This window comes from Desmodus rotundus, chromosome 8, assembly GCF_022682495.2.
Source record: "Desmodus rotundus isolate HL8 chromosome 8, HLdesRot8A.1, whole genome shotgun sequence".
In the NCBI taxonomy this organism is placed as follows: Eukaryota; Metazoa; Chordata; class Mammalia; order Chiroptera; family Phyllostomidae; genus Desmodus; species Desmodus rotundus.
The window spans coordinates 61,764,170-61,790,748 of record NC_071394.1 but is presented as its reverse complement, the minus strand read 5'-3'; the positions used below and the strand labels follow the sequence as shown (position 1 = coordinate 61,790,748).

At 36.1% G+C, this 26,579-nt stretch overlaps 1 pseudogene; it reads left to right on the top strand.

Annotated features, from left to right (window-relative positions):
• Positions 1–26,344, top strand: part of LOC112320804 (uncharacterized) — a 32,976-nt pseudogene extending 6,632 nt beyond the window's left edge.
• Positions 26,345–26,579: the final 235 nt, after the last annotated feature.

Genomic DNA, 26,579 nt, shown 5'->3' with positions numbered 1-26,579 from the left:
CCCACCTCCCTCCTTTGCTTCCACCCTCCCCTTGGTTATGTCCATGTGTCCTTTATAGTAGTTCCTGAAAACCCTTCTCCCCACTGTCCCCTCCCCACTCCCCTCTGCCTATTGTTAGATAGTTCTTAATTTCAATGTCTCTGGTTATATTTTGTTTGCTTTTTTCTTCTGTTGATTATGTTCCAGTCAAAGCTGAGATCATATGGTATTTGTCCCTCACGGCCTGGATTATTTCACGTAGAATAATGCGCTCCAGTTACATCCATGCTGTCCCAAAGGGTATGAGCTCCTTCTTTCTCTCTGCTGCATAGAATTCCATTGTGTAAATGTACCATAGTTTTTGGATCCACTCATTTGCTGATGGGCACTTAGGTTGCTTCCAGCACTTGGCTATTGTAAATGGTGCTGTTATGAACATTAGGGTGCATAGGTTCTTTTAGATTGGTGTTTCAGGGCTCTTAGCGTATAATCTCAGCAGTGGAATTGTTGGGTCAAAAGGCAGTTTCATTTTTAGTTTTCTGAGGAAATCCCATACTGTTTTCAACAGTGGCTGCACCAGTCTGCATTCCCACCAACAGTGCCCTAAGGTCCCCTTTTCTCCACATCCTCTCCAACATTTGTGTGTTGATTTGTTTATGATGGCCATTCTGACCAGTGTGAGACAGTATCTCATTGTGGTTTTCATTTGCATCTGTCTGATGGCTAGTGATGCTGAGCATCTTTTCATATGTCTCTGGGCCCTCTGTATGTCCTCCTTGGAAAAGTGTCTGTCCATGTCCTTTGCTCATTTTTTATTTTTATTTTTTGTCTTCCTGGAGTGGAGTTGTGTGAGTTTTTTATATATTTTGGAGATCAGACCCTTGTCTGAGGTATCATTGGCAAATATGTTTTCCCATATAGTTGGTTCTCTTTTCATTTCAATGTTGTTTTCTTTAGCCATGCAGAAGCTGTTTGATTTGATGAGGTCCCATGTGTTTATTCTTTCCCTCATGTCCCTTGCTCTAGGGTACATGTCTATGAAGATGTTGCTGTGTGGAATGTCTGAGATTTTCCTGCTGATGTTTTCCTCTAGCACTTTTATGGTGTCACGACTTATATTTAAGTCTTTTATCCACCTTGAATTTACTTTTGTGTATGGTGTAAATTGGTGATTGAGTTTCATTTTTTTGCATGTAGCTGTCCAGATCTCCCAACACCATCTGTTGAAGAGGATATTTTTACTCCATTTTATGCTCCTGCACCCTTTGTCAAACATTAATTGACTGTAGAGACTTGGGTTTATTTCTGGGCTCTCTGTTCTGTTCCATTGGTCTATGTGCCTGTTTTTATGCCAGTATCAGGCTGTTTTGATTACAGTGGCCTTGTATTACAGTTTGATATCAGGTATTGTGACCCCTCCTGCTTTGTTCTTCTTTCTCAAAATTGCTGCAGCTATTTGCGGTCAATTATGTTTCCATATAAATTTCTGAAATGCTTGTTCTATATCTGTGAAATACGTTATTGATAATTTAATAGGGATTCTATTGAATCTATAAATCGCTTTGGGTAGTATGGCCATTTTGATGATGTTAATTCTTCCAATCCATGAGCATGATATATGTTTCCATTTGTTTCAGTCTTCCTTTCTTTCTTTCTTCAGTGTTGTATAGTTTTCTGAGTATGGGTCTTTTACCTCTTTGCTTAGGTTTATTCCTAGGTATTTTATTTTTCTTTTTGCTATATCAAATGGGAATTTTTTCCTGATTTCTGTTTCTGATATTTCACTGTTGGTGTACAAGATTGCCTTTGATTTCTGAGTATTGACTTTGTATCTGGCTGTTTTGCCCAATTCATTTATTAGGTCGAGTAGTTTTTTGGTGGAGTCTATATGATTTTCTATGTACACTATTCTGTCATCTGCAAACAATGACAGTTTTACTTCCTCCTTTCCAATTAGGATGCCTTTTATTTCTTTTTCTTGTCTGATTGCTGTGGCTAGGACTTCCAGTACTATGTTGAATAGGAGTGGTGAGAGGGGGCATCCTTGTCTTGTTCTGGATCTTAGTGGGAAAGCTCTAAGTTTTTTGTCCATTGAGTATGATGTTGGCTGCAGGTCTCTCATATATGACCCTTATTATGTTGAGGAATGCTCCATGTATTCCCACTTTGCTAAGTGGTTTGCTTTTTTTTTCATCATAAATGGGTGCTGTTCCTTTTCAAATGCTTTTTCTGCATCTATTGATATGATCATGTGATTTTGTCTTTCATTTTGTTGATGGGGTATATTATGTTTATTGATTGTGAATATTGTACCATCCTTGCATCCTGGGGTGAATCCCTCTTGGTCATGGTGTACAATGTTTTTAACGCATTGCTGGATGCAGTTTGCCAATGTTTTGTTGAGGATTTTACCATCTATGTTCATCAGCAATACTGACCTGAAGTTTTCTTTCTTTGTTGTGTCTTTATCTGGTTGTGGAATTACGATGCTGCTGGCCTCATAAAAAGGGTTTGGGAGTCTTCCATCTTCTTGAATTTTTTGGAGGATGGAGGTTAACTTTGCCTTAAATGCTTTGTAAAATTCTCCTGTGAAACCTTCAGGTCCAGGGCCTTTGTGCATCAGAAGCTTTTTAATTACTGTTTCAATTTCATCAGCTGTTATTGGTCTGTTCAGGCTTTCTGCTTCTTCTTCATTGAGTTTTGGAAGGTTATATAGTTCTAGAAACTTGTCCATTTCAACAAGGTTTTCATATTTCTTGGCATATAGTTCTTCGTAGTAATTTCTTACAATCCTTTGTATTTCTGTGGTATTAGTTGTCGTCTCTCCTCTTTCATTTCTAATTGTGTTTATTTGGATCCTCTCTCTCTTTTTCTTGATGAGCATGCTTAAAGGCTTGTCGACTTTGTTTATCTTTTCCAAGAACCAGCTCCTGGATTCATTGATCCTCAGAATTTTCCTTTTAGTCTCTATGTCATTTAAGTCTGGTCTGATCTTCGTTATTTCCTTCTTTGTACTTGCTCTGGGTTGGCTTTGTTGTTGTTCCTCAAGTTCTTGTAGGTGTAGGGTTAGGTTGTTTATTTGAAGTGTTTCTATTCTTTTTAGGTAGGCTTGTATCACTATGAATTTCCCTCTCAGGACTTCCTTCACTGTGTCCCATAAGTTTTAGACTCTTTCATTTTCATTTGTTTCCAGAAACTTTTTGATATCTTCCCTAATGTCATTCTTAACCCACTCATTGTTTAATAGCATGCTATTCAATCTCCATGATTTTGAGTGTTTGGGGTTTTTTTTTCCTTGAGGTTGGTTTCTCATTTCAATCCATTGTGGTCAGATAAAATCCTTGATATGATTTCAATTTTCTTGAGCTTGTTGAGGCTGGTTTTGCATCCTATCCCGTGGTCTATCCTTGAAAATGTTCCATGTGTATTTGAAAAGAATGTGTATTTTGCTTGTTTGCGATGAAAGGCTCTGTATATATCAGTTAAGTCCTTTTGATCTAGGACACTGTTCAGTGCCACAATATCTTTGTTGATATTTTGTTTGGAAGATCTTTCCATTTTTGACAGTAGAGTGTTAAAATCCCCTCCTATAGTTGTGTTGCTGTCAATATCTTTCTTGAAGTCCTCCAAGTTTTTCTTTATGTATTTGGGTGCTCCTATGCTGGGTGCATATGTATTTGCAACATTTATGTCTTCTTGATGGATTCTTCCTTTGAGTATTATGAAGTGATCTTCTGCATCTCTTTTTATGACTCTTTTTTGAAGTCTATTCTGTTCTATGTGAGTATTGCTACCCCAGCTTTTTTTTTTTTTTTCCCTTTCCATTTTTTTGGAAGATTTGTTTCCAGCCCTTCACTTTCAGTCTGTGTAGGTCTTTTGTTCTGAGGTGGGTCTGTTGTAGGCAGCATATGTGTGGGTCATGTTTTCTTATCCATTCCGCTATTCTGTGTCTTTTGATTGGGGCATTTAATCCATTTATATTTAAGGTTATTATTGATACATATTTATTCATTGGCATTTTTTGGTACCTGTGTTCCTCTCTATCTCACTGATTTCTTCCTGTTCTTGAAGCATCTCTTCCTTCTTGAAGCACCTGTTCCTGTGTTCCTGTGTTCCTGTAGCATCTCTTGCAGAGCTGGTTAGGTGGAGGTGTATTCTTTTAGACTTCATTTGTCTGGGATGCTCCTTATTTGGCCTTCCATTTTAATTGAGAGCCTTGCTGGTTAAAGTAGTCTTGGTTGCCTGCCTCTGGTTCTCATTACTTGGATTATTTCTTGCCATTCCCTTCTGGCTTGGAGCATTTCCATTGAGAAGTCAGCTGCTAGTATTATCGGAGCTCCCTTATATGTTACTTCCTGTTTTTCCTTGCTGCCTTTAAGATTCTCTCTTTATCTTGGAATTTTGTCATTTTAATTATGATGTCTCTTCAAGTGGGCCTCTCTGGGTTCCTCTTGATTGGGACTCTCTGTGTTACCTGGCTGTGTGTGACTTTTTCTCTCATGAAATTTTGGAAGTTTTCCATCATTACTTTTTCAAACAGGTTTTCTATCCCTTGCTCTTCTTCTTGTCCTTTTGGTATGCCCATTTTACGGATATCATCACGTTTCATGTTGTGCTGCATTTCCCTTAACCCCTCTTCATTCTTTCTGAGCATCCTTTCCTTTTCTTGCTCATTCTGGGTGTTTTTTTCTACCTTGTCCTCCAGCTTGCTGATCTGATCCTCTACTTCATAGAGCCTTGTTTTGATTCCTTCTACTGTGTTCTTCAGTTCAGAAATTGTATGTTTCATTTCCTCTTGTCCTTTGTTGACAGTTCCTTTTTCATGCTGATGTATTTGGCAGTGAGTTAATTATAGTTTCCTTGTAGTTTTGGTAATTCTCTCTGAGCTCATCGAGATTCCTTATCACCATTGTTTTGAACTCAATATCTGATCATTGACTTGCCTTTATTTCATTTAGCATTCTTTCTGAAGCTTCTTCCTTTCCTTTCATTTGGGGATTGTTTCTTTGTCTTCCCATTGTCTCTGAGACTCTTCTTGTTAGCTTCTACTTTTGAAATTGCCCCCCTGTGTTTATCGTGTGAACTTCTATGGTAGAAGATCTGTGATTTTCAGTGGTGCTGTCTCCTTGATTTCCTGAGCTTGTTGGTCTTGGGCTGTCATTGATGTTGGTTCTCTGTATGCCTTTGGGTTTTGGTTGTTGTTGGTTCTTTCTTTGGTGGGTCCTTACCTCAAGCTGGTTAACTGAGGGTCACTACATCCACCACATCTTGTATTCTGTTGTGGGGGTGTGGACAGGTTGTGCTGAAGCTGGTTCTTCTTTGTGCACAAGGATTTGAGGATTCTCTCTTGCTCTTGTTCAGTTGTTTGTTCTGAGTAATTTCTCCACTATTTAGTTTTATTTCCAGATATGTCCTGGGTTGAGTTATTGTGGCTTTTACTCCCTCCTTCACCTTCTTCTCTTGTTTTCTGTTGGTGCTTCCTTTGTTGGTAGGTTTCCTCTTCCTGGAGTTATCCTGAGTTCACAGCTTCCTCCTACTTCTCTGATTTTTCAATGTCCTCTACAATTTTTGGTCTCCAATCTTCATATATGCTGGGATACTTTTTTCTGTTTCCTGTGTTCCTCAGAAGTTTGGCTAGGTGTTTCATCCATGAGCAGGGATAAGTGGACTCAGCTCCCAGCTAATTTGCTGCCATCTTCCCCAATTTTCTTCTTTTTTACAGCTGAGCAGTATTCCATTGTGTTAATGTCGCATAGTTGTTTTACCCACTTACCTACTGATGGATATTTGGGCTGCTTCTGTATCGTGGCAATTGTAATTAATGCTGCAGTGAACATAGAGGTGCTTATTTTCTTTCAAATTAGTGTTTTGGATTTCTTCAGATATAGTCCAAGAAGTGATATTGCTGAGTCAAAAGGCAGATCCATTTTTAATTTTTTGAAGTATCTCCATATTACTTTCCACAGTGGCTGTACTTACCTACATTCCCCCCAACAGGGCAGGACAGTTCCCCTTTCTCCACATCTTCACCAAAACTTGATGTTTGTTGATTTATTGATAATAGCTATTCTTACAGGTTTGAGGTGATATCTCGTTGTGGTTTTAATTTTCATTTCTCTATGATTAGTGACATTGAGCATGTTTTCTTATGTCTATTGGCCCTCTGTATGTCTTCTTTGGAGAAGTGTCCATTCAGGTCCTCTCTCCATTTTTTAATTGGACTGTTTGTTTTTTGGTATTGAATTTTATAAGTTCATTATAAATTTTGGATATTAACCCCTTTTCAGATGTATTGGCAAATATGTTATCCCATCCCATGGGTTGCCTTTTTATTTTGTTGACAGTTTCCTTTGCTGTGCAAAAACTTTTTAGTCTGATAAATGAATTCAGCAAAGTAGCAGAATCCAAAAATCAATTGCATTTTTACATGTCAATAATGAATTATCAGAAAGGGAAATTAAGAAAACAATCCCATTCACAATTCCTTCAAAAAGAATAAAATACCTAGGAATAAATCTAAACAATAATGTAAAAGACCTGTACTTGGAAAATTACAAGACATTGAAGAAAGAAATTGAAGAGGATACAAATAAGTGGAACCACATACCATGTTCACGGATAGGAAGAATTGACATCATTAAAATGTCCGTGCTACTCAAAGCAATCTATAGATTCAGCACAATTCCTTTCATCATTCCAATGATGTATTTCACAAAACTAGGACAAATATTTCAAAAATTTATATGGAACCACAAAAGGCCCTGCATAACTACAATTGATCCTGAGAAAGAACAAAGTTGGAGGAATTATGTTTACTAATATCAAACTATACTATAAGGCTATAGTAATCTAAACAGCATGGTACTGCCTTAAAAACAGACACATAGATCAACAGAACAGAATAGACAGCCCAGAAATAAACCCGTATCTTTGTATTCAATTAATATTCAACAGATGAAGTACATACAGTGGGCTAAAGATAGTTTATTCAATCAATGGTCTTGGTTAAACCAGATAGATATGTGCAGACAAAAGAAACTAGAACACCCTCTTACACCACATACAAGAATAAATTCAAAATGGGTTAAAGACTTAACATTAGACCTAAAACCATAAAGATCCTAGAAGAAAACATGCCATAAAATCTTGGGCATTGCTTGTAGCAATATTTTATCTGATATATCTCCTCAGGCAAGGGAAACAAAAGAAAAAAAATAAACAAATGGGAATGTTATCTTAATCACGTTTAGTGAGCCTTCAAAATATGTGTTTCTATTGATTATTTTTTTATTTTATTTGTTATTGTTTGTGCTGTTACAGTTCTTGCTTTTTCCCCCTTTCCCCACCTCCACCAAGTCCCACCCTACCCCCTTCCCAAGCCGATCCCCATATCATTGTCTGTGTCCATGGGTTGTGCTTAAATTTTCTTTGGTTAATCCTTTCCTTAATCTGAGTAAAAGGAGCATAAGTAAATCAAAATTCTCTTTGGATAGTATTGAATGTTTATTTTCTTCTTTCTGTCTTTCCTCACTTTGCTAGACTCCATTCTTACAATTGCCAAAATTTTAATATACACAATCCATCCAATGATGAGGGAACTACTTTCACATTGAATTCCTAACCAATATATAAAATATTCTCTAATTATATTTATTATAAAATATTTTGTAATTATGTATGTTATAAAAGATATAGTTAATGTCACTAATATTCAAAATACTTAGGTAAGTGTAAGGTGGAATTTTGAACATGAGATTGGTCTTAATTCAAATATACTATTACCTGCCCTCATTTCCACATTAAATTTCTCCTGCAACACAAATTAAACACAACCAAAGCTAAAAATAAGCAAAATAAAGTTTACACCAAAAGTTCCTTTTTTACCTATGGTCTCTTTTTAAATAACCACATCTCCACCCTCATAAGTCATTCTGGGTAATAATGAAGTCATGTCCAATTCTTTCTATCATCCACATCTAATCTGTAAATTCTACTTCCTTTCCATTCTTTCTTCCAATAACTAGATCAGATCCATATCATATCTCAAATGAATCATGGTAATAGCTTATTAATTGAGTCTTCATATCTATAATCTCTGCCTTGTCCCAAATTAACTCCATGATAGCAACCATTACTGCACTAAGGCACAAATTACATCTTGGTCCTCAAAAATTTTACCATATTTTATTACTTACAGGATAAACTGTTTCAGGTTCTTCCAATTATACATTTCCAGACACATCTCTTGCCACCCTGCTCTGATGTACCCTATTTTCCAGCCGCTCTGAACTTCTCAACATCTTTCAGTGTTCAAGTATATTTTCACCCTTGTACTTCTCTGACTTTATTAGCTTTTGCTCATTTCTTAAGGCTGAGATTAATGACTATGCCCTTAGCATTTATTTATTTTGTTTTATTTTTCCTTGTTTTTTATCTTCCCCATATTCCCTTATTTATGTGGAAGTTCATTATTTTGGACAATCTTGCCCAGCCAACTATAAGGTCTTTGAGAGTAAAGATTTCTGGATAAATCTCTTCATTAAATAAGATATAACAATCATAATAATTCAAAATATTTGTTGAATTAAATTCAATATTGACCTTGTAATAACAGAGAGGATATTTAAAGTTGTCCTGAGACAAGGGATATTATAAAAAGTCATAGATACTATAATTAATATGCAAAAAATGGTCTTGCAGATAGAGACTTATGGTTGTACATGGTAAGTTGCTCTGACACAAATTATACACTTTTTTAATTATTTTCTGTTACATAGGGGCAGTTCTTTGGGTTAAGAATTACGAGACAGAAGTTTAAAATATCCAAATATCACTTCTACTGGCAAATTAATATTAATTTCTTTTGATGAGAGATTGTAAAATATATAATATTTCTATTTCTAATGTCTGTAAATCCCAGTAATCATACATCCACAATAGAAAAAAATTACTACTAAAATATAAGCTTCAGAAAGTAACTTTTGTTTACTAATGTATCTCAATATTCTAGAACAGTGTCTGACACAGAGTAGTTACTCAGTAAATACCTGGTATGTGAGTGAATTACTAAATAGATGAGTGAATTAGAAGTCACTTTTTTTCATTTGGGGGCTACAGAATAGGGAAGAATAAATCTCAAATACTAACAATGAAGTAGCATACATATGAAATTAAAAGAAAATGATAAAGTAAATGATAAAAAGATTTGTACTGGACTTCCTTTAAATATGCCTATATATTATTTACTTCTATGAAATCACAACAGAAAATTGATTTGTACTTGAATCTAAGATATATATGTATACAGTTTTATTGGATCAAGGCAAAAATTCTATTCTTTCATTTGATCTATAAATGATAATTATATTCAGTCAAATTTCACATGGAGATAGTTAAATATACATTCCATTTAAATCTGTTAATATGAAGGATTTAATAGATTTCCTAGTATTGATCCATTCTTGCATTCAGGAAACAAACCCACTGGCCATGGTGGATTGAGGTTTTCAAATACAGCTGGAGATCATTTGTTGATGATTTATTTGTTATTTTTGCATCTATATTTATAATTAAGATTGATATTTTCTTTCTATACTTTTTAGGTTTTGTTATTAGCATCACATGATAGCTTTTCATCTTTATGTTCCGGAAATGTTTAAATGGGCTGAAAATGATCTGTTCCACAAGGATTTGAAAAAAGTTATCTTATGAAATAACCCAGATCCACTCTTTCAGGGAGTAGGGAAACATTCTCATTTACTTTAACTTCCTCAGGTTTTCTATAATTATTTTAGTCAACTTTGATAAATTCCCAATGATTCATATATTTCACAAAAAAAGACCTTAGAAATTAATTAATAATGTTTTTACAGAATAAAATTATTTTTATATTTCTTTTATATCTTTTCTTATAGACTTTGTTTTCTGTGGCTTCCCAAAATATTTGGAACATCTGTCCCACAGTTTGAATCTCAACTTCCAAAAAACAAACAAATAAATACAACCACTATATTTCTTTGCACCTATATCAGTATGGAGCTGATACCAGATCCTGGCTCTGCCAGTCAAAGTACCAGTAGGATTCTAGAGTTCAGAAGTTAGTTGCATGATAATTCAGACTAGTCATGTAAACACTGTCTTACTAGATGTTATGAAATGAATGTTTGTATCCCTAAAATTCATATGCTGAAGCCCTAACTCCCTATGTGGCTGTGTTTGGAGATGTAGCCTCTAAGGACATAATTATGGTTGCGTAAGGTCATAATCCTTATAAGGATTAGTGTCCTTATAAGAAGGGGCATCTCAGAGCTTGCTAGCCCCCAACCCAGCACAAGGAAGAAGAGGTCATTCTAATGCACTGAACACACAGGGAAAAGGCACCCATCTCTAGAAACAAGGAAGACATACATCCTCGCCAGAACCCCAGCAAGCTGACACCCTGATCTTGGACTTCCCCAGCCACCCAAATTGTGAGAAATCAATTCCTAACATTTATCCATACAGTCTGTGACATTCTGGTATGGCAGCCTGAGCAGACTGATACACCAGAGTACAAAGAAGCAGAGTATGTAGTCTTGAGCCAGCAGTAGTGCAGGTAACTTCTGTACCAGGGAGGTGAAGTAGCTCACTGGCGCTAATTCTATGCTTGGCTATACTGTTGCAGCCCTCCTAAAAATGCTGCACCCAAGATGTATCCTCTACTGAACTCCTTTCTACATAAACATTTAAAGAATGTCTTCTGCAAAGAATCTTACCAATACAGTACACACTCATTTTTAATTATTATTTAGATATTTTCATTTCTAGTAACTATGTTTTTTCCTCATCAGAATTGCAGATTTTACATTCAAAGAGTCAATACTTAGAAGAGTAACATTTTAGGGATACTTATGTAACAGGCCTCTCAAAGATGTTCACATCCTAATCTCCAGAATGTGTCACTATATTATGTAATATGACAAGAGAAAATTAAGATTGCAGATAGAATCCAATGACTTTAGAATAGGAAAATTATACTGGATCGTCTGTGTGGAGCAAGTGTAATCAGAAGGATTTTTATAAGAATAGGGAGGGACACAGTATCAGAGTCCTACTACATGAGAAAATCTCAGCAGATCATTTCTGGCTTTAAAAAATGAGAGGGCCATGTGCCAAGGAATGCAGTAGGCCCTAGAAACTGGTAAACAGAAAGAAATTGTCCCCTACAGCTTCCAGAAGAAATACAGTTCTGGCCACTCCTTGATTTTAGCCAAATGGGACCCATTTAAGACTTCAGACCTCCTGAATAATAAGATAATAAGTGTGGACTGTTTTACCACCAAGTATGTTATAATCTGTTTCAGCAGCAATAGGAAACTAACACACTGGTTAAGGAATGAACTTTGGAATCAAAGAAAACAGTGATGAAATTACAACCACACAACCTGTAAACTACATACCCTTACACAAGAAATTTAACTTCTACAAGGCTTTGATTCCTCAAGTATAAAATGGTATAATAATGTGATAGTATTCTATAAAATTACATAAGACTGTCCTATGGGAAAGGTATGAGGATTAATCTGCATGATTCATGATATCTAGTTGGCAAATATTTGACCTACAGCACTCATGTAAAAATGTATAAGAATTAGATTTCCATTTATCTACTTTATAGTCATATTTTCTCTGTATGTATTTTAGTCTAATATCTTGAAATATTGATTAGCTAATTTATGTTCCTACTCTAACTTTTTTATGTTTTGTACTTGCTGAGTTGTTTTCCATTTTTTATTGTTGTTCAAGTAGAGTTGTCTCCATTTTCCTCCACCACTCCCCCCCATCCCTGCCCATCCCCACCTCCCACCCTCAATCCTACCCCACTTTTGCTTTGTCCATGGGTCCTTTATACATATTCCTTGACAACTCTTCCCTTTCTTTCTCCCATTATCTCCCACCTTCTCCCCTCTGGTTACTGTCAGTTCATTCCTTATTTGATGTCTCTGGTTATATTTTGATTGCTTGTTTGTTTTGTTGATTAAGTTCCACTTATAGGTGAGATCATGTCGTATTTTTCTTTTATTGTCTTGCTTATTTCACTTAGCCTAATGCTCTCCAGTTCCATCCATGCTGTCATGAAGGGTAGGAGTTCTTCCTTTCTCTCTGCTATGTAGTATTCCATTGGGTAAATTTACCATGGTTTTTTTATCCACTCATTTACTGATGGGCACTTAGGTTGCTTATAGCACTTGGCTATTATAAATTTTGCTGCTATGAACATTGGGGTTCATAGGTTCAACAGATGGTGTTGGGAGATTTGGACAGCTACATACAAAAAATGAAACTCAATCATCAACTTACACCACACACAAAAAAATAAACTCAAGATGATAAAAGACTTAAATATAAGTCATGACACTATAAAAGTCCTACAGGAGAACATAGGCAGGAAAATCTCAGATATTCCACACAGCAGTATTTTCACTGATATGTCCCCTAGAGCAAGGGACATAAAGGAAAGTATAAACAAATGGGACCTCATCAAAATTAAAAGTTTCTGCATGGCTAAAGAAAACAGCATTGAAATGAAAAAAGAATCAACCATATAGGAAAACATTTGCAAATGGTACCTGGGACAAAGGTTTGATCTCCAAAATATATAAAGAACTCATAGGACTCCACTCCAGGAAGACAAATGGCCCAATTAAAAATGGGCAAAAGACTTGAACAGACACTTCTCCAAGAAGGACATACAGAGGGCCCAGAAACATATAAAAAGATGCTCAGCCATACTAGCCATCGGAGAGATGCAAATTACAACCATAATGACATACCACAACAAATCAACAAACAACAAATGCTGGCCAAGTTGTGGAGAAAAGGGAACCCTAGTGCATTGTGGGTGGGAATATAGACTGGTGCAGCTACTGTTGAAAACAGTATGGAATTTCCTCAGAAAACTAAAAATAGAACTGCCTTTTGACCCAGCAATCCCACTGCTAGGATTATACCCTAAGAATCCTGAAACACCAATTATAATGAAAGTTTTTTAAGTTACTGCTTTTTTTCTATGTGTAGTCATGGTGGAATCATGTGAGCTTTGGTAAGGAGTCTCCTCATCATATTTAATTGTTTTTTACTGGTTTTAATTTTACTTTGACTCAAAACTGCTTGAGAAAGTTTTCTATTGTCTTAAATTTAAAAGTGGCTGAATTTGTTGCTGTTATTGATAACATTTAAAGCTTTGACAATTTCCATCTGTTTCACATACAAGTCAGAAAATGTGTCATGTAATTGGACCTTTCATATTTATAGGATTTGCTTGAAATAATGCTGAATTGAACACACAATCTTCTGTTTCCACAATAATTAAACTATTTCATAGATTATAATTCTTCAAACATACTTATATATTTGTACATGCTTATTCTGGTAAAGACTGGAATTTTTAATCTATTAAAATTTATAATTTTGATTATTTCCTCAGATTTCTAAGAATTTTTTTCTATCTGTTGCTGTTCTCTGCTATTTATTGTATAACATATGTCATCTCATCATTAAGGCTTATATTTTATTCTATTTAAAATTCACCTTTTGTCCCTTACAGGACTCTTATTTTGTTTGCTTTAAATAAATACTGAATATATTTTTATTTGCATCTGCCATTTCAACATTTGCCTATTTGTTTTAATTTTCTGTTTGTATATTTTTTATAAATAGCATATATTTTAATTTTATTACCTTTTATCAAATTAAGCCTTTTCTTGTCAATATAATAGTTTAAGCATTTATATTTTTAACAGAAATGTTAATATTTTCAGATATATAGTTTTGTCATATATGAACACAGATATTCATCTGCTATAATTATAATTCAATTTTAAAGTGATGTTAATATTATTACAGGTTACTTAAAAAGTTTTAAAAACATGATTAAGGTCATGTGTATCAACATAATTTAAATAAGCCTGAAGACCACCTATGGCAACATGATTATGTCATTTGTTCTTTTAAAAAAATACGTTGTTCTATGAAAGATAAGGCTGTAAATTGCTATATAACTTCAATATTTCATTCAGGAAATTCCCATAGTCATTTTATTAGAGACATAATCTTCTCACCTGGATAAGCCTTTTGCTTATTAGGCAAGGTTCAGTTCAAGACACTGTTTTCTTGTGTCCACCAAACCTAAATTATATCATAAATTTAGCACTGTCTTCATCAATCCCATGTGAAAAGACCAGCCTTCAATCATTTGATCCTAGATTCAAAGTCGACTAAATCTCCTATTGTAGATTCCCTCTTTTAAAAAGGATTTTGTGGTATTCATTCTTGCTATACAAACTTCTAATAAATTTAACTACATTAACAAGTCTGAAGCTAGTTTGAAATATTGAATAGTATTAGAATCATCATAAAGTGTCATCTCTATTTTATGATAAAAAATTCAACACCCCTTAATTTTCACAAGCCCATTCCCACATTATAATGTGTACTAAGGAAACATGATTTACACCAAGATTATTGCAATTCATTTCCTATTTCATAAATTTTCTTCAACAATGATTTAGGCTTAATTTGTATTAGTTGTCATATTTTTACACTTGGTTTCCTCAATTATGATCAGTTCATTTAGAATTATTTTATAATTAAATTAATTGCAGTATTGCTGAAATACTTACTGAAAACTTTTATTTTTTTATTTTTTCTTTCTTTTTTTAAATTGTTGCTGAAGTACAGTTGTATCCATTTAAACATTTTCCAACTAATCTGTAAGTGAATTCTTTGTATATTTGAATACCTGTTTTATTTCTAAGGAAATTCCTTTAGATAAAAATTATCTCAAGGCTTCTTAAACATCCTCCTCCAACATATGATTATTTAGTGTTACAGAGAATTTGGAGGCTAGACTGTTTCTTTATAGATAATGTTTTATTTTTCTTCTTTTGATTTGTGTTGTTTTAGATTTATTTTTCCTCATGTGCCCAGGTGACTTTTTTCTAAAATAGAGCTTTCTTTTTTTTTTAAGTTTTACCTGAAGTTGATAAAGTTTTCCCTGGAGGTTGCTTCATTTTGTATATGTCAGCAATTTTCTTTTTTGAAGAAAAATTTCTCCAGTGATTACTTAATCTCTTGAATAATGACCTTAATTATTCTTGTTTTTTTCCCCCTGCTGAAACACTCATAATTGCATTCTCTGTCATTCCTTTTCTTTTCCTTCCTTGCAATGGAGGAAAGTATCTAAAGTTTATCTCCCATGTCATTAAATTGATTTTCTTCTTTGGAAATCCTGTTCTTAATTTTTTATGAAAATTTAATTCAGAGAAAAGGTATTTTGTTTCCTTGTTTCTTTCTCTTTTTCTTCTCCCATTTCATCTCTTCAGTCTTGATGATTTTCAATAGCAAGGATATCAAAGAGCTTTTCAGATGTAATTTTATGGTTTTGGTAATAACAGTTCATTTTCAGAGGTAATGTCATTTTCTAAGTCTTCATTTAATATTATCTCCTTTGATCTGAAGTGTTTTTACTTTTTCCATCATTAAACTTTGTGGGAGTTAACTAGAGTTGATGTTCAGCAGGATATCTGGTGCTGCTGCTTCTCCTTGGCACTGCTTAGTGCTTGGGTGCTGGCTACATTCTCCCTTTGCAGTTAGGGCTAAAGAGCAAATGGACATACAGAAATCCCAGTCTGTTACACAATTTCCAGCCAATATTCTGCTTCAAGCAGTGGTTCTTTTCTTTTCTTTTCCATTCTTTTTTTTTTTTTTTTTGAGCCATTAAAATACTTGGCAGTACAATGAAACACAAAGAAATCTTTAAAAAGCTCCTTGGATGGTGTAGCTCAGTGGATTGAGTGCAGGCTGCAAACCAAAGGGTCACTGGTTCAATTCCCAGTCAGGGCACATGCCTGGGTTGTGGGCCAGGTCCCCAGTAGAGGTCACGTGAGAGGCAATCACACATTGATATTTCTCTCCCTCCCTTTCTCCCTCCCTTCCCCTTTCTCTAAAAATAAATAAATAAAATCTTAAAAAATAAGAAAATTAAATAGAATTTTAAGAAAACAAATATATTAAAATAATAGATAACAGTCTACTTTAAAACTAAATACATTATATACCAATATAGATGCTTCTTTACTAATAGTTAACAATAAAAGTTCTCATAAGTATCATAAATCCAAATTATCCATGCACATAAAATATATTTTAAGAAACCTGAAACCACTGAAATATGATATCAAAACATTGATGACCTCTTTTGGGGAGAAAGTAGTATGTCTGGCTAATATAATTGGGCTTTATTGCCTACATTCAAACTTGAAAGGGATGCTACACTTCAGTTACAGAGTAATGAAAATAAAGGTTTATTTTTTCCCATCTAACTACACAACTGCCATGAATTCAGACCCCAGGGCAAGGCACCAGCTCTAGTGTTATTTCATTGGATGTAAGTGGAATAAACTCCTTACTTAACATCTTAAAACACTAAATGAATTGTGTGGATAAATATGAGACCTAGAAACAGTTTTCAAGGCACTCCCAGTTTTTCCCTTATCTATCACAGCTTACTTGTGGGATTTGGGACTCCAGAAGTTGTAAAAGGAAAAGTATTGCTTTCTGGCCATTCAAAAATGCACACATTTGAAGCAAAGGGGGAGCACTCGGTTTTCTGCTTGGTACAAATGCTGTGTCTCCAAGAACAACTAGAAGACAATGGTGAAAGGACCTAATATATTTCTATCATCTGTCAGGTGATAAGGGCTATTGCTCAATTTCTTGAAGTGTATTATATGTAGGTTTACTATCAAATAATTCTACCATCAGTTCCCTTGGTCCTTTTTCTATATAATCTTGACATTTGGGGGTTTATCTGGAGATAATAACAATGGCATAGTTTCTAAACAGATGCCAAATTAAAGTAAGAGTATATGAAGCTGTTTTAATTTTACACAGATAGCACATACACAACTAAAATGTAATTTTTAAGATATAGCTTAGGTTACTGAAACACAATTCCAAATCTATACTATATAAGCGGGGACCCCCCAAAAATGGAATTATCTTCTGGAAGGTGGGAAACTTGTAGTACAGGCTTCCCCCACTATGTGAATGTTCTAGGAACCCACCTGTATTAGTGTACCAGCTGGTGTTGTGAGAGGCTGTGTTCAACTTCAGTGGATTTTTTTTGAAGACCTTTTCAACACATTTGACCCCATTACATGATGGGTGATTTATGAGCACACCTTCCCACACCACTAAAAATGGTATGATCACCCATTTTTGACCAAAAATGGCATGATCACCCATGCCCCAACCTCCCTATTCATCCAATCTTGCCCCAACTTTTTTTATTCGCCCAGATGAAAAAAGTCTTTAAAGGGAAACATTTTGCCTATGTGGAAGAGGTAAAACAAAAAGCAGCAGAAGCACTAAAAAGTATCAAAGTTGACAAGTTCAAAAACTGTTTTGAACAGTGGAGAAAAGTCTTAACAGGTGTATTGCATCAAATGGAGAATACTTTGAAGGTGACTGAACTTTAAACATGTAAAAATTAAATGTATGATTTTTTATAAATAAAATCTGGTTTGGGGGGTATCTCTCATTGTCACTTCACAAGAAAAAAAAATAATTTCCATGAATAAAATGGATCAGAGTGATCCTTGAACTATGAATCTGGGGATAACTTTTCTTCTAAGAGTTTCAATTTTTTTTATTTGTTTGGTTTACCTTAGGTCAAAATACACATTTCTAAACTTCTATTTTCTTTTCATACACACACACACGCCCTATAATATTCTACTTAAAATATTCCATGCTTTTTAAAATCTCAACCTTATGAATGAGTAAATTTTTTAGTAACACTTCATAGAATAGATAGATAAGACAATTATACTTCCTTTTCTTCTCATTCTTAGTCCCAAGACATTACTGAATAAGCAGTTAGTTTAGGGAGGAAAAAGCCCCGTGGTGTCTTTTTTTATAATGGTAACCTTAAAATTACAAGTGTTGTAAACTGCTTCATGGCCATCAACTAAAGCATTACTCTCAGTTTCGACCTCATTATAATGACACTCGAGGCTTGATCTCTAGTCCAGCTCCATAGAAAACCAGGGAAAGCACAGGGCTAGTAACCAGTAACCATGGAAACCGAACTCCATCTATGTTTGTACAAAATGGAGGTTTTATTGCTGTGGAATTTCATTTAAATGAAATGTTTCGATTGTTTCATAAGTTCAGATTCTTTGGAAAAACAAAGCCTTTCTCAAGTCAATAGGTTATCCATCAAGTGCAAAAATGTGCTCTCTATCTAAAAAATAATAATAGAATTCCATAAGACAAATGTTTTCAAGATTTTACAAAACAAAAAAATAGAGTAAACTACCCTGGTTGAAAATCCTACTTGGCAAGGAGCAAAGAAAGGGCTCTCTACTTGCTACTGAGTTTTTTTAAGGTAATCCAGAGAAACACATAGCCAGCAGAGAATCAATGAACTTTTAAATCAGATTGACTCATTAATGTCTTTGCTGTTCCTTATCAAAAGGAACTAATTACTAAGTAAAACCCACAGAGAGAATCTTCGGTGTAGAATTTAGAAATAAAATGTTGCCTTGTTCTTTGTGTATATATTTATCAAAATTGTGTCTGAAAAATTAAATCATATACATTCAGCTGAATATAACAACAAAAAAAAACAGTTTGGGTATCAAAGAAGTTTCCTCCAAAAGACTTTCATAGAAGAGTTATGAGAGACAAAGCGAAGAAGGTAGTGATTAAGGAATATTATTGGTAATTTGTAGACTCCCACATATTTCTACAATATATCTACACCATATTTCCTTTTTTTAAGTCTTTTTATTTATTTATTTTACAAAAATCCAATGTCAGACCATTGTGCTCAGGACTGGAAAAGGGATGGGTAGATGGACACGGCAGGAATGTCAAAGAGTGTCCCCCTTCACAATTGCATCATTTCAAACCCACAGCTCCCTGAGCACACAGCAGGCAGCTACAGAAGAGGTTGCACTATCCATGCACACAATACACCCTAGCTAGGGGCGCAGGCCCTGCTGGACGTGCAGTCAAGACACACAAAGGACACTGCCCACGGTGCTGGAGCTCAGAATGGCCTGCCAAACACCTTGAGAGGTGCTCACTTAGGGAAGAGCCAACTGACTAGCTGGAGAACAAGAATGTCCTGGGCCCTGGGAGCAAAGACCAGACAACCAGGTGTTACCTTCCAGTGGTGGAGGAAACCCTGCTGGGTGTCAGAACTGTTTTCATGTTCCAGTGAGTCATAGGTAGTGTAAGCAACATCTGGGTTTCCCAAGGTGACTGATCCACATCAAAGGCACTCTAAGCATGGAGCTGAGCCTGTCCCTAAGCTACCTTGCAAAACACAGCAGTCATTCTTCAGGAGCTCCTAACCACGTAAACTGAAAGATCTGACTGCCCTGATTCTTGCTTCTGAGGAGTGCCATTTATAACAGGACTGTTTCCTTAAAGTGTCCACCAAAGCCTGCTGTTTGGGGCCCTTCATGTCCATGTCCATTCAGGTCCATACAGTGCTATCCTTGTCTGAACCTCTAACATCTCAACCTTCTCTACAGAACGCTCTGATGTTTTCCATAATCTCAGATCATGCAGCTACTCCTGGATCTACCAACAGCATTTATAGGGAACCTATCCGCATGGCATGGCGAATGTAGCCCAGCCCCTCATTCGTAAAACTGGTGGGGAGGGAGTCCTCACACAGGACTGAAGCCCATGGATCAGTTTTCCCATGAGGAATCAGGCCTGCATTGTACCTAGGCTGCTATGAGGTTTGCTTTTTGATAAAACTCCCTCACCCTGAATTGAGGCAGCAAATGTTTATTGCATATCTTTAAAGTAACTTCCTAAAATCTGTGCTAAACCTCCCAAGTATGGAGTGTAACCAGTTCAACCACTTTTCCCTTGATTTGCAAACATCAAATTAGCAACATTCTTTCTTTTGAAGTAATTAGCAACATTCTTTCCTTTGTTGTCTGTAAAAGGTAATCACCTAAAGTGAACCTGTGCATAGTAAATGAAGACCATCCTCCATGTAATGTGCCCAGAAAAGCAATAAAAGCCTGTCTAGGCAGGGGTCGGGGCCCTCTCTCAATTAGAGAATGGCCATGTGGTCCCTTTTTCTCCACAGGACTTCTGTAGTCCATGTGAATTTGTTCATCACAGCCACACCACACAGACCCCATGGGCCGGGGTCCACATCAAGCATTCAGGGACCCAATGACCTGGCTCCACTAAAGAGGGTCATGACAGAGACTGTTCTTTCTCAACAAGTCTCACAAAAGGGCAGTTTATGAGTTCCTCACATGAAAACAAACAGGGTAAAAATAGCAGCCACAGGTATAGCTCAAAACACCTCACTCTTTGGTTTCCTGGAGGGAAGAAGTTTACTGCTAAAAAAAAAAAAAAAAAAAAATTAAATCAGAAGTCAAGGACAGGGAGTTAGAAAGTAAGGATGCAGGGAGAAGCATAACTTTTTGCTGGTTCGCTGAGCAGCACAACTCAATTTCCCAGGCAGCTGCCTCAGCAGGAGGGCTACAAGAAGATGCCAGTGAGCACCCAAGGAAGATATCCTGTCCTGGAAGCAGCCCTGGTCCTGTTTGCTCTCAGAGAAGTCCCTTCAGTCAGGTGAGCCTTACAGTTGGGTGGTATCGGCAGGCCAGAGCCTGTAGATGACACTTGAAGAGAACCATTGTAACAGGGAAGTCATAGAAGAATGTGCCCCCAAGAAATAGAAACACAGGATGCCAGGTCTGGGGAAGACCAAACTGGTAAAAGCATGTGCATGACCAGGACCAACCTGAGCTTTTGACAAGCTGCAGAAAACCAACCATACCCAACTTCAATGGAAGAAAGTGGGGTCCATAAAAATTGTGGTAGTTATGGGTTACATCCCTATCAAATGCTATTAACAGGCTCTTTGGTTCTCCTACTGCTACCATCAACAAAAGAAAAATTAGCTTATTTCCATTTCAGCCCAGGGAATAGAAACTGAAACCCAAGAGGTAATGTGAGGGTAAAATGCCCGTGAAACTATAAGGCTGGATTTGAGTTGAACATAACAGACCACATCATTCCATTGTTCTGGCATATACCAAACATCTAGGCATTAGGAATTCAAAAACTACAGGTACATACCACTTAGGCCCAGACAAAGATGGAGGGGAAGGTGAATTTCACCAAGGTATTTATGCCTAGGCAGGTGCCTTGTGTAAGACTTGCGGGCCAACTGGGTGGGGAGATGCAAAGGATGTTCACTTGTTCTCCATCCGAGAGAGAAAGCCAACTTGCAAACCATATCAGACCACATCTGGAAGGACAGCCTGCCAGTTTTCCATTATGTTCTACAAGAAACAACCTTCAGGAAAGCCTGAAGCCAAAGCACATGTTTTAAAATTGAGGGCTGGACAAAAAGAGCCATTTGGGTGTGTTTCCTTTCAGTCTCCTTCCTTCCTCATTCTTCTGGTTCCAACAGGGAGCAGAATGGGAGAGCAGAGACAAGTCCTGGAACAGCATGACTTAATGATGACTACTCAAATGCCACTGATCCAGCCCAAGGAACTTCAACCATTCCCAAATATGCAGGTCCCCCCAAGCACTCAGAGGAGAAGAGACATGAGGTACAGATTGCTGGTTGGCAGCAGACAGGGAGAAGAAACAAACTGATGAACTTATCTCATCCAGGGCCCAATAAAAGGGCCAGCCCACCCTGGGGAGGTTGGAGATGATATTTAAGGATGAACCCAGACCACTGTATGTTTCAAGATCCTTCCTTTTTTCTCTGCAGCATTCTTTTCTTAAATATTAATATTTATTTAACAGAGGGAGGAAGAGAAGCATCAATGTGTGGTTGCCTCTTGTGCACCCGCTAGTGGGGACTTGGACCACAACCCAGGCATATGCCCTGACTAGGAATTGAACCGGCGGCCTTTTGGTTCGCAGAACAGCACTCAATCCACTGAGCCACATCAGCTAGCGCTAATTTCTTGAAATAGTGAACTCCAGGGCTTGCTGTCAGCCTCCACCCCCACGGCTGCCTGATGGAAACTATGGCTCCCAAAAGCCCCTCTTGCTGTGCACCATCCACCTTCCAGGCTATGAAAGATCTTCCACACCTGTTGAGGGCAGCCAGCCATTTCCGACAAGTAGACCACATATTCAATTTAATTTTTAAAATATCTAAGGAAGAAATAAGTGCTAAATTCCCTCAAAATTTTTGCTGTAAATTTTCATCTCTTTTCTATTATTTCAGGCATATTTAGGCTGTTAGTAGTCTCCAAGCACTGACCTTTATGGCTGTTATAATCATCTTGAAAACAGAAGGTGCTATAATAAACTACCTCTTAGTCCCCATGCTGAAATATTTCTCAGATTTAAAGTTTGAGATATGTATTTGACAACTGTACAATAGCCAGGAGTAGAAATAAAAGGGTGCATGCATGGTCTCCAGGAGACTATGATGCCTCAATTATGATGAAACCAAGGACCAACTGCCCCAGAGCTCACCAACTTATGACTTTTCCAGGAAAATTCTCTGAGAAATTGTTCAAACTAGTTTGGTTGTGAGATACTGTTAACAGGTTCTGATTAGCACCTTTGATTCCTTGGTATATAGTTTGAAGACCACATAGTTCTTACTTTCATATCAGGTACCAGGGGATACTTCTGTTATTCAAAGCCACCTGAGACCAGTCAAATCTTTTTGGAACACTTGCTCTATTTTTGACACTTTGCTGAGGGGAAAGTGAGAGAATAAGGTATTCATCCTTGAGGATTTTAAAGGCTTACCCCATACAAAAGTAAAGAGTATATAAGACTATGCAAGTGGAAAGAGAAAATAAGATATGGGAATTCAGAATAGGTTTAGGATAGATAAAACAGAGAACACTTCAAGGAGGTGGGACTTGAAATGTAATGGAGAGGAAATATTTCAAGAAGAATAGCATTATTTCCCTTAATGTTCAAATAAGATAAGATTTCTAAGTGTGTTTATTCAATGGTAATATATTTAAAAGAGTCTATAAATTCAAAACAGGAAGTAGGGAATTTGAATTTCCTTCAAGCCTGTGGTACTTTACAAACAATCTAGAAAATGGGATTTTATTGAAAAAGAAACAGATGTTATAACAATTATTTTTGTGTTGGATGTTTTAAAAATGTTAGTGTAACAGTTGAATACTTTAATATTTGGTGCCCAGATTTGTTTTCAAAAGCAAGACAATGAGGAAGAGAATGTCAACAAGCTGGGGAAAGTATAATCATATATTGCATTTTTTTGCTGATGCTATTTTTATGTCTTATATTATAAGACCAATTACATTTTTAACATGTCTATTAGTTTTAACCACCAAAAAATGAAGAGCTATTCATTTAAGCATTCTTTGTTACTTATATAATTCTTACAATAAATAAAAAAACTAAATTAGACACAATTGTCTTTACAAAATAACATGATGCCAGTAAATTTCAAAACTTTCACTGAATTCTTATTGAATTTAAGAATATTTTAGCCCATTTAACTAATTCTTAAGAAAACTTCAGGAAATAAATCATTCCCTTTTTTACATATGTGTATATATATATATATATATGTATCTGTATCTGTATACATATTTATTTAATCCTGTTTAAATTTGCTTCATTAGAAAATGGATTAAAAATTAGTAATTAATAAATCACAAGTATCCCTTATATAAGATCTATTTTTCTTCATTCCTTACAAAGTTGTAACCTCCTTTTAACTTAAATTGACAGTTTTCATCATCAAACATATCCACTCCAATAATCATCAGAATCTTGACATTAAGGATGAAGAATTGGTGTCATGGTTCAGGTAACCCACCATCTTTACATTTTCACGAAAACACAGTTTGGGATACAGAGGTGGATAGAAACACATACTGATAGCTGCATCGCTTCAGACGTATTTTTGAGTTCAGTTTCAGAATAAGGTATCTGACATATCTTACACCTTGGGACAATCACAAATGTCTCTCCAAGCCTCCTTTTACTCACCTGCAACTTATACTCTACTGTTAAGAACAGGTGTGAGACAAATAGGATAACATGGGGCAGAGCTCTGTGGTAGGGGATTCATTGTAGAAATAATATGTCTATGACTTCTTGTCTCCCCTACTTCCCTGACAATCCTCATTTAGTCCAGAAAATTCCTTCACTTTTGTATAAAAGGATGAAGAACTTTAAATTTAGAGTTTTAGTAATTTTAAATCCTGGTTCACGTGCTTCATTCCTGTGCTGTGGGTGCTTTGATGTCAGATGGAGGAATGAGTATGAACTCCACCAAGTAACCCATGTACTTAGTGTTTGAGTTAGGTGCATATACAAATGTATATGTATGTGTTGATATTAAAATATAGAAATAATTAAATCATTAAATAATAAATAAATATTTTAAATATGGTGAACAAAGATGGCAACTGATCAAAATGCTAAAAAAAAGCTTTTCAAAATGTTTCTATTCACAACATTGATATTCTTTGATAATCTGCCCTTGATGTTTAATCTGAATTCACTTATTAATATTATGTTGATTTATGAATCATCTCAAATTTGGGAGCTCAAATTTCAATAACTATAAGTAGCTACTATAATATTTTAAATAGGATAATTTAAAGTAACATATTAATCTTTTCAATGATGTTCTAATACTATAATGCAAGAAATTATTTTAATTATGAAAAGTTTTAAATAAAAAAAACATTCCTACTTCAAACCATGACAGAATCTGCCTTGTTATTGGACTTGCCTTTTCACCATAAAAAGCAAGAACACTGGGAAAGCATGAAATAACTCTTTTTAGATATTGAGAAACACACAATGCAGGGCTGTAATCCTTTACAAGAAAACAAAGGGAGAAAACACTAAAATCTGCCCCTTTTTATAGACAGGCACTTACAGATTCATAGCAGGACGGAGGACCTAAGCAATGCCAGTTTTGCTGAACTCAAGATATACAAATGGGAGTTCAGGAAAACTGAGGAAATTGAATGGAAAAACTTGTCCTGAAAAGCTTAGAAACAGTGAATGTCTCAAGGGAAAACAAATATTTGATTCACTACCCTATGCCTCCCTCTGTCTGAGATCATGATGTTCCTCAAATCCAGGCATTGTGGCAGACACAATCACTAATTTTTACCTCTCCATATCTGACAAATTGTAGAGAGCTCCCCTGACTCCCCTGCCTCTCAGGAGCTTCCCTCTTCCTATTTTGTCTCACATGGCCTGGAGGGCACACAGCAAGAGGGTGAGGAAGGGCACACAGCAGAAAACAGGGAGGATTCCATGCAGAGGAAGGGAGAAAAGCCTGCAGAATGTGACACCAAGCAGCTGGCTCCCCACTCTGGAAACTCGGCCTCTCACTTATCGCCTTTATCTTTATTTTCCTAGTCATAAATAATGTCAAACAAAGAAGTTTGTCTCCTCAATACATTAGTAAAAGTTGGCAAGAAAAATCCTTGCAATGACAGATTATTCTCAAATTTAAAATATGAAGTTCTTGGCCAAAAGAAGAATATCAGGTTGGAGTCAAGATGACAGATACAGGAGAGGAATGACGAGGAAGACAGCTTCACTAAAGAGAAAGCATTTTAAGATTAAAGGAGCACTTCCCGTAGGAATCCTCGAGCAGCTCTCGGTGTGGTACCTCTCTCCCTGACAGGAATCAGGATGCCAGTGCCTCTGGGAAAACTGGTCTTTTTTATCAGTGTGATGACTAGTGGGGGCTATGCCCTTGTGTATTACCTTGTACAAAAAACTTTTTCCAAGGCTTCCTATTAGCAGTTGGCATTGGAGCAGATGCATAGCCACTCTGAGGCTCTGGAAGCTCTGGGCACTCCTCTCAACATTCACTATCTTCAACTCACTGACAAGTACAACTTCGTGGACATTGCTGATGCCCAGTTGAAGATTCCCATCTCTGGATCCAGGTCAACGGGCCATCTCTATGTTATCTCATCCAGAGATGCCCCCTTTAACAGGTGGCACCTTCAAGAGGTCTTCTTAAAGCTCAAGGATGGTCAACAGATTCCCATGTTCAAGCTCCGAGAGAATGGTGATGAAGTAAACAAGGAGTATATATTGAAAAGACCCAGCTTTCTCCAAGCATAGCCTACCCTCATTAACATGTACCCTCCATGACTTTGATTCAGTTTTCCAGCCGTCAGAGGGATGATTTTATGTGCTGATATCTCATAATTTTGTTTTAATTCTAATTTGACCATAAGGAATGCTATTAAGGTTTTATTTAATCAGACAAATGTTTACTCTAAGTTTATAATTATTTGAAAGTTCTCTGTACAAAAACCCAGAATAAAATCATCAGTATTAATAAAATCTGTTTTGAATTAAAAAAAAAAAAGATTAAAGGAAAATCTTGTCAGAACATCCCAGAACAGTTGTTATTTCACTGTTCTGGTATGTTCTGTAATTAGCAGTTAATTAAGTTATTCATGCAGAAGCATATACAACAGAACACTGCTCTTTAATATTTTATTTATATTTTAGGCCTGGAGTATGGGTTTTAAATGGCCATTGTGTGTACCAGCTTCTTTAAA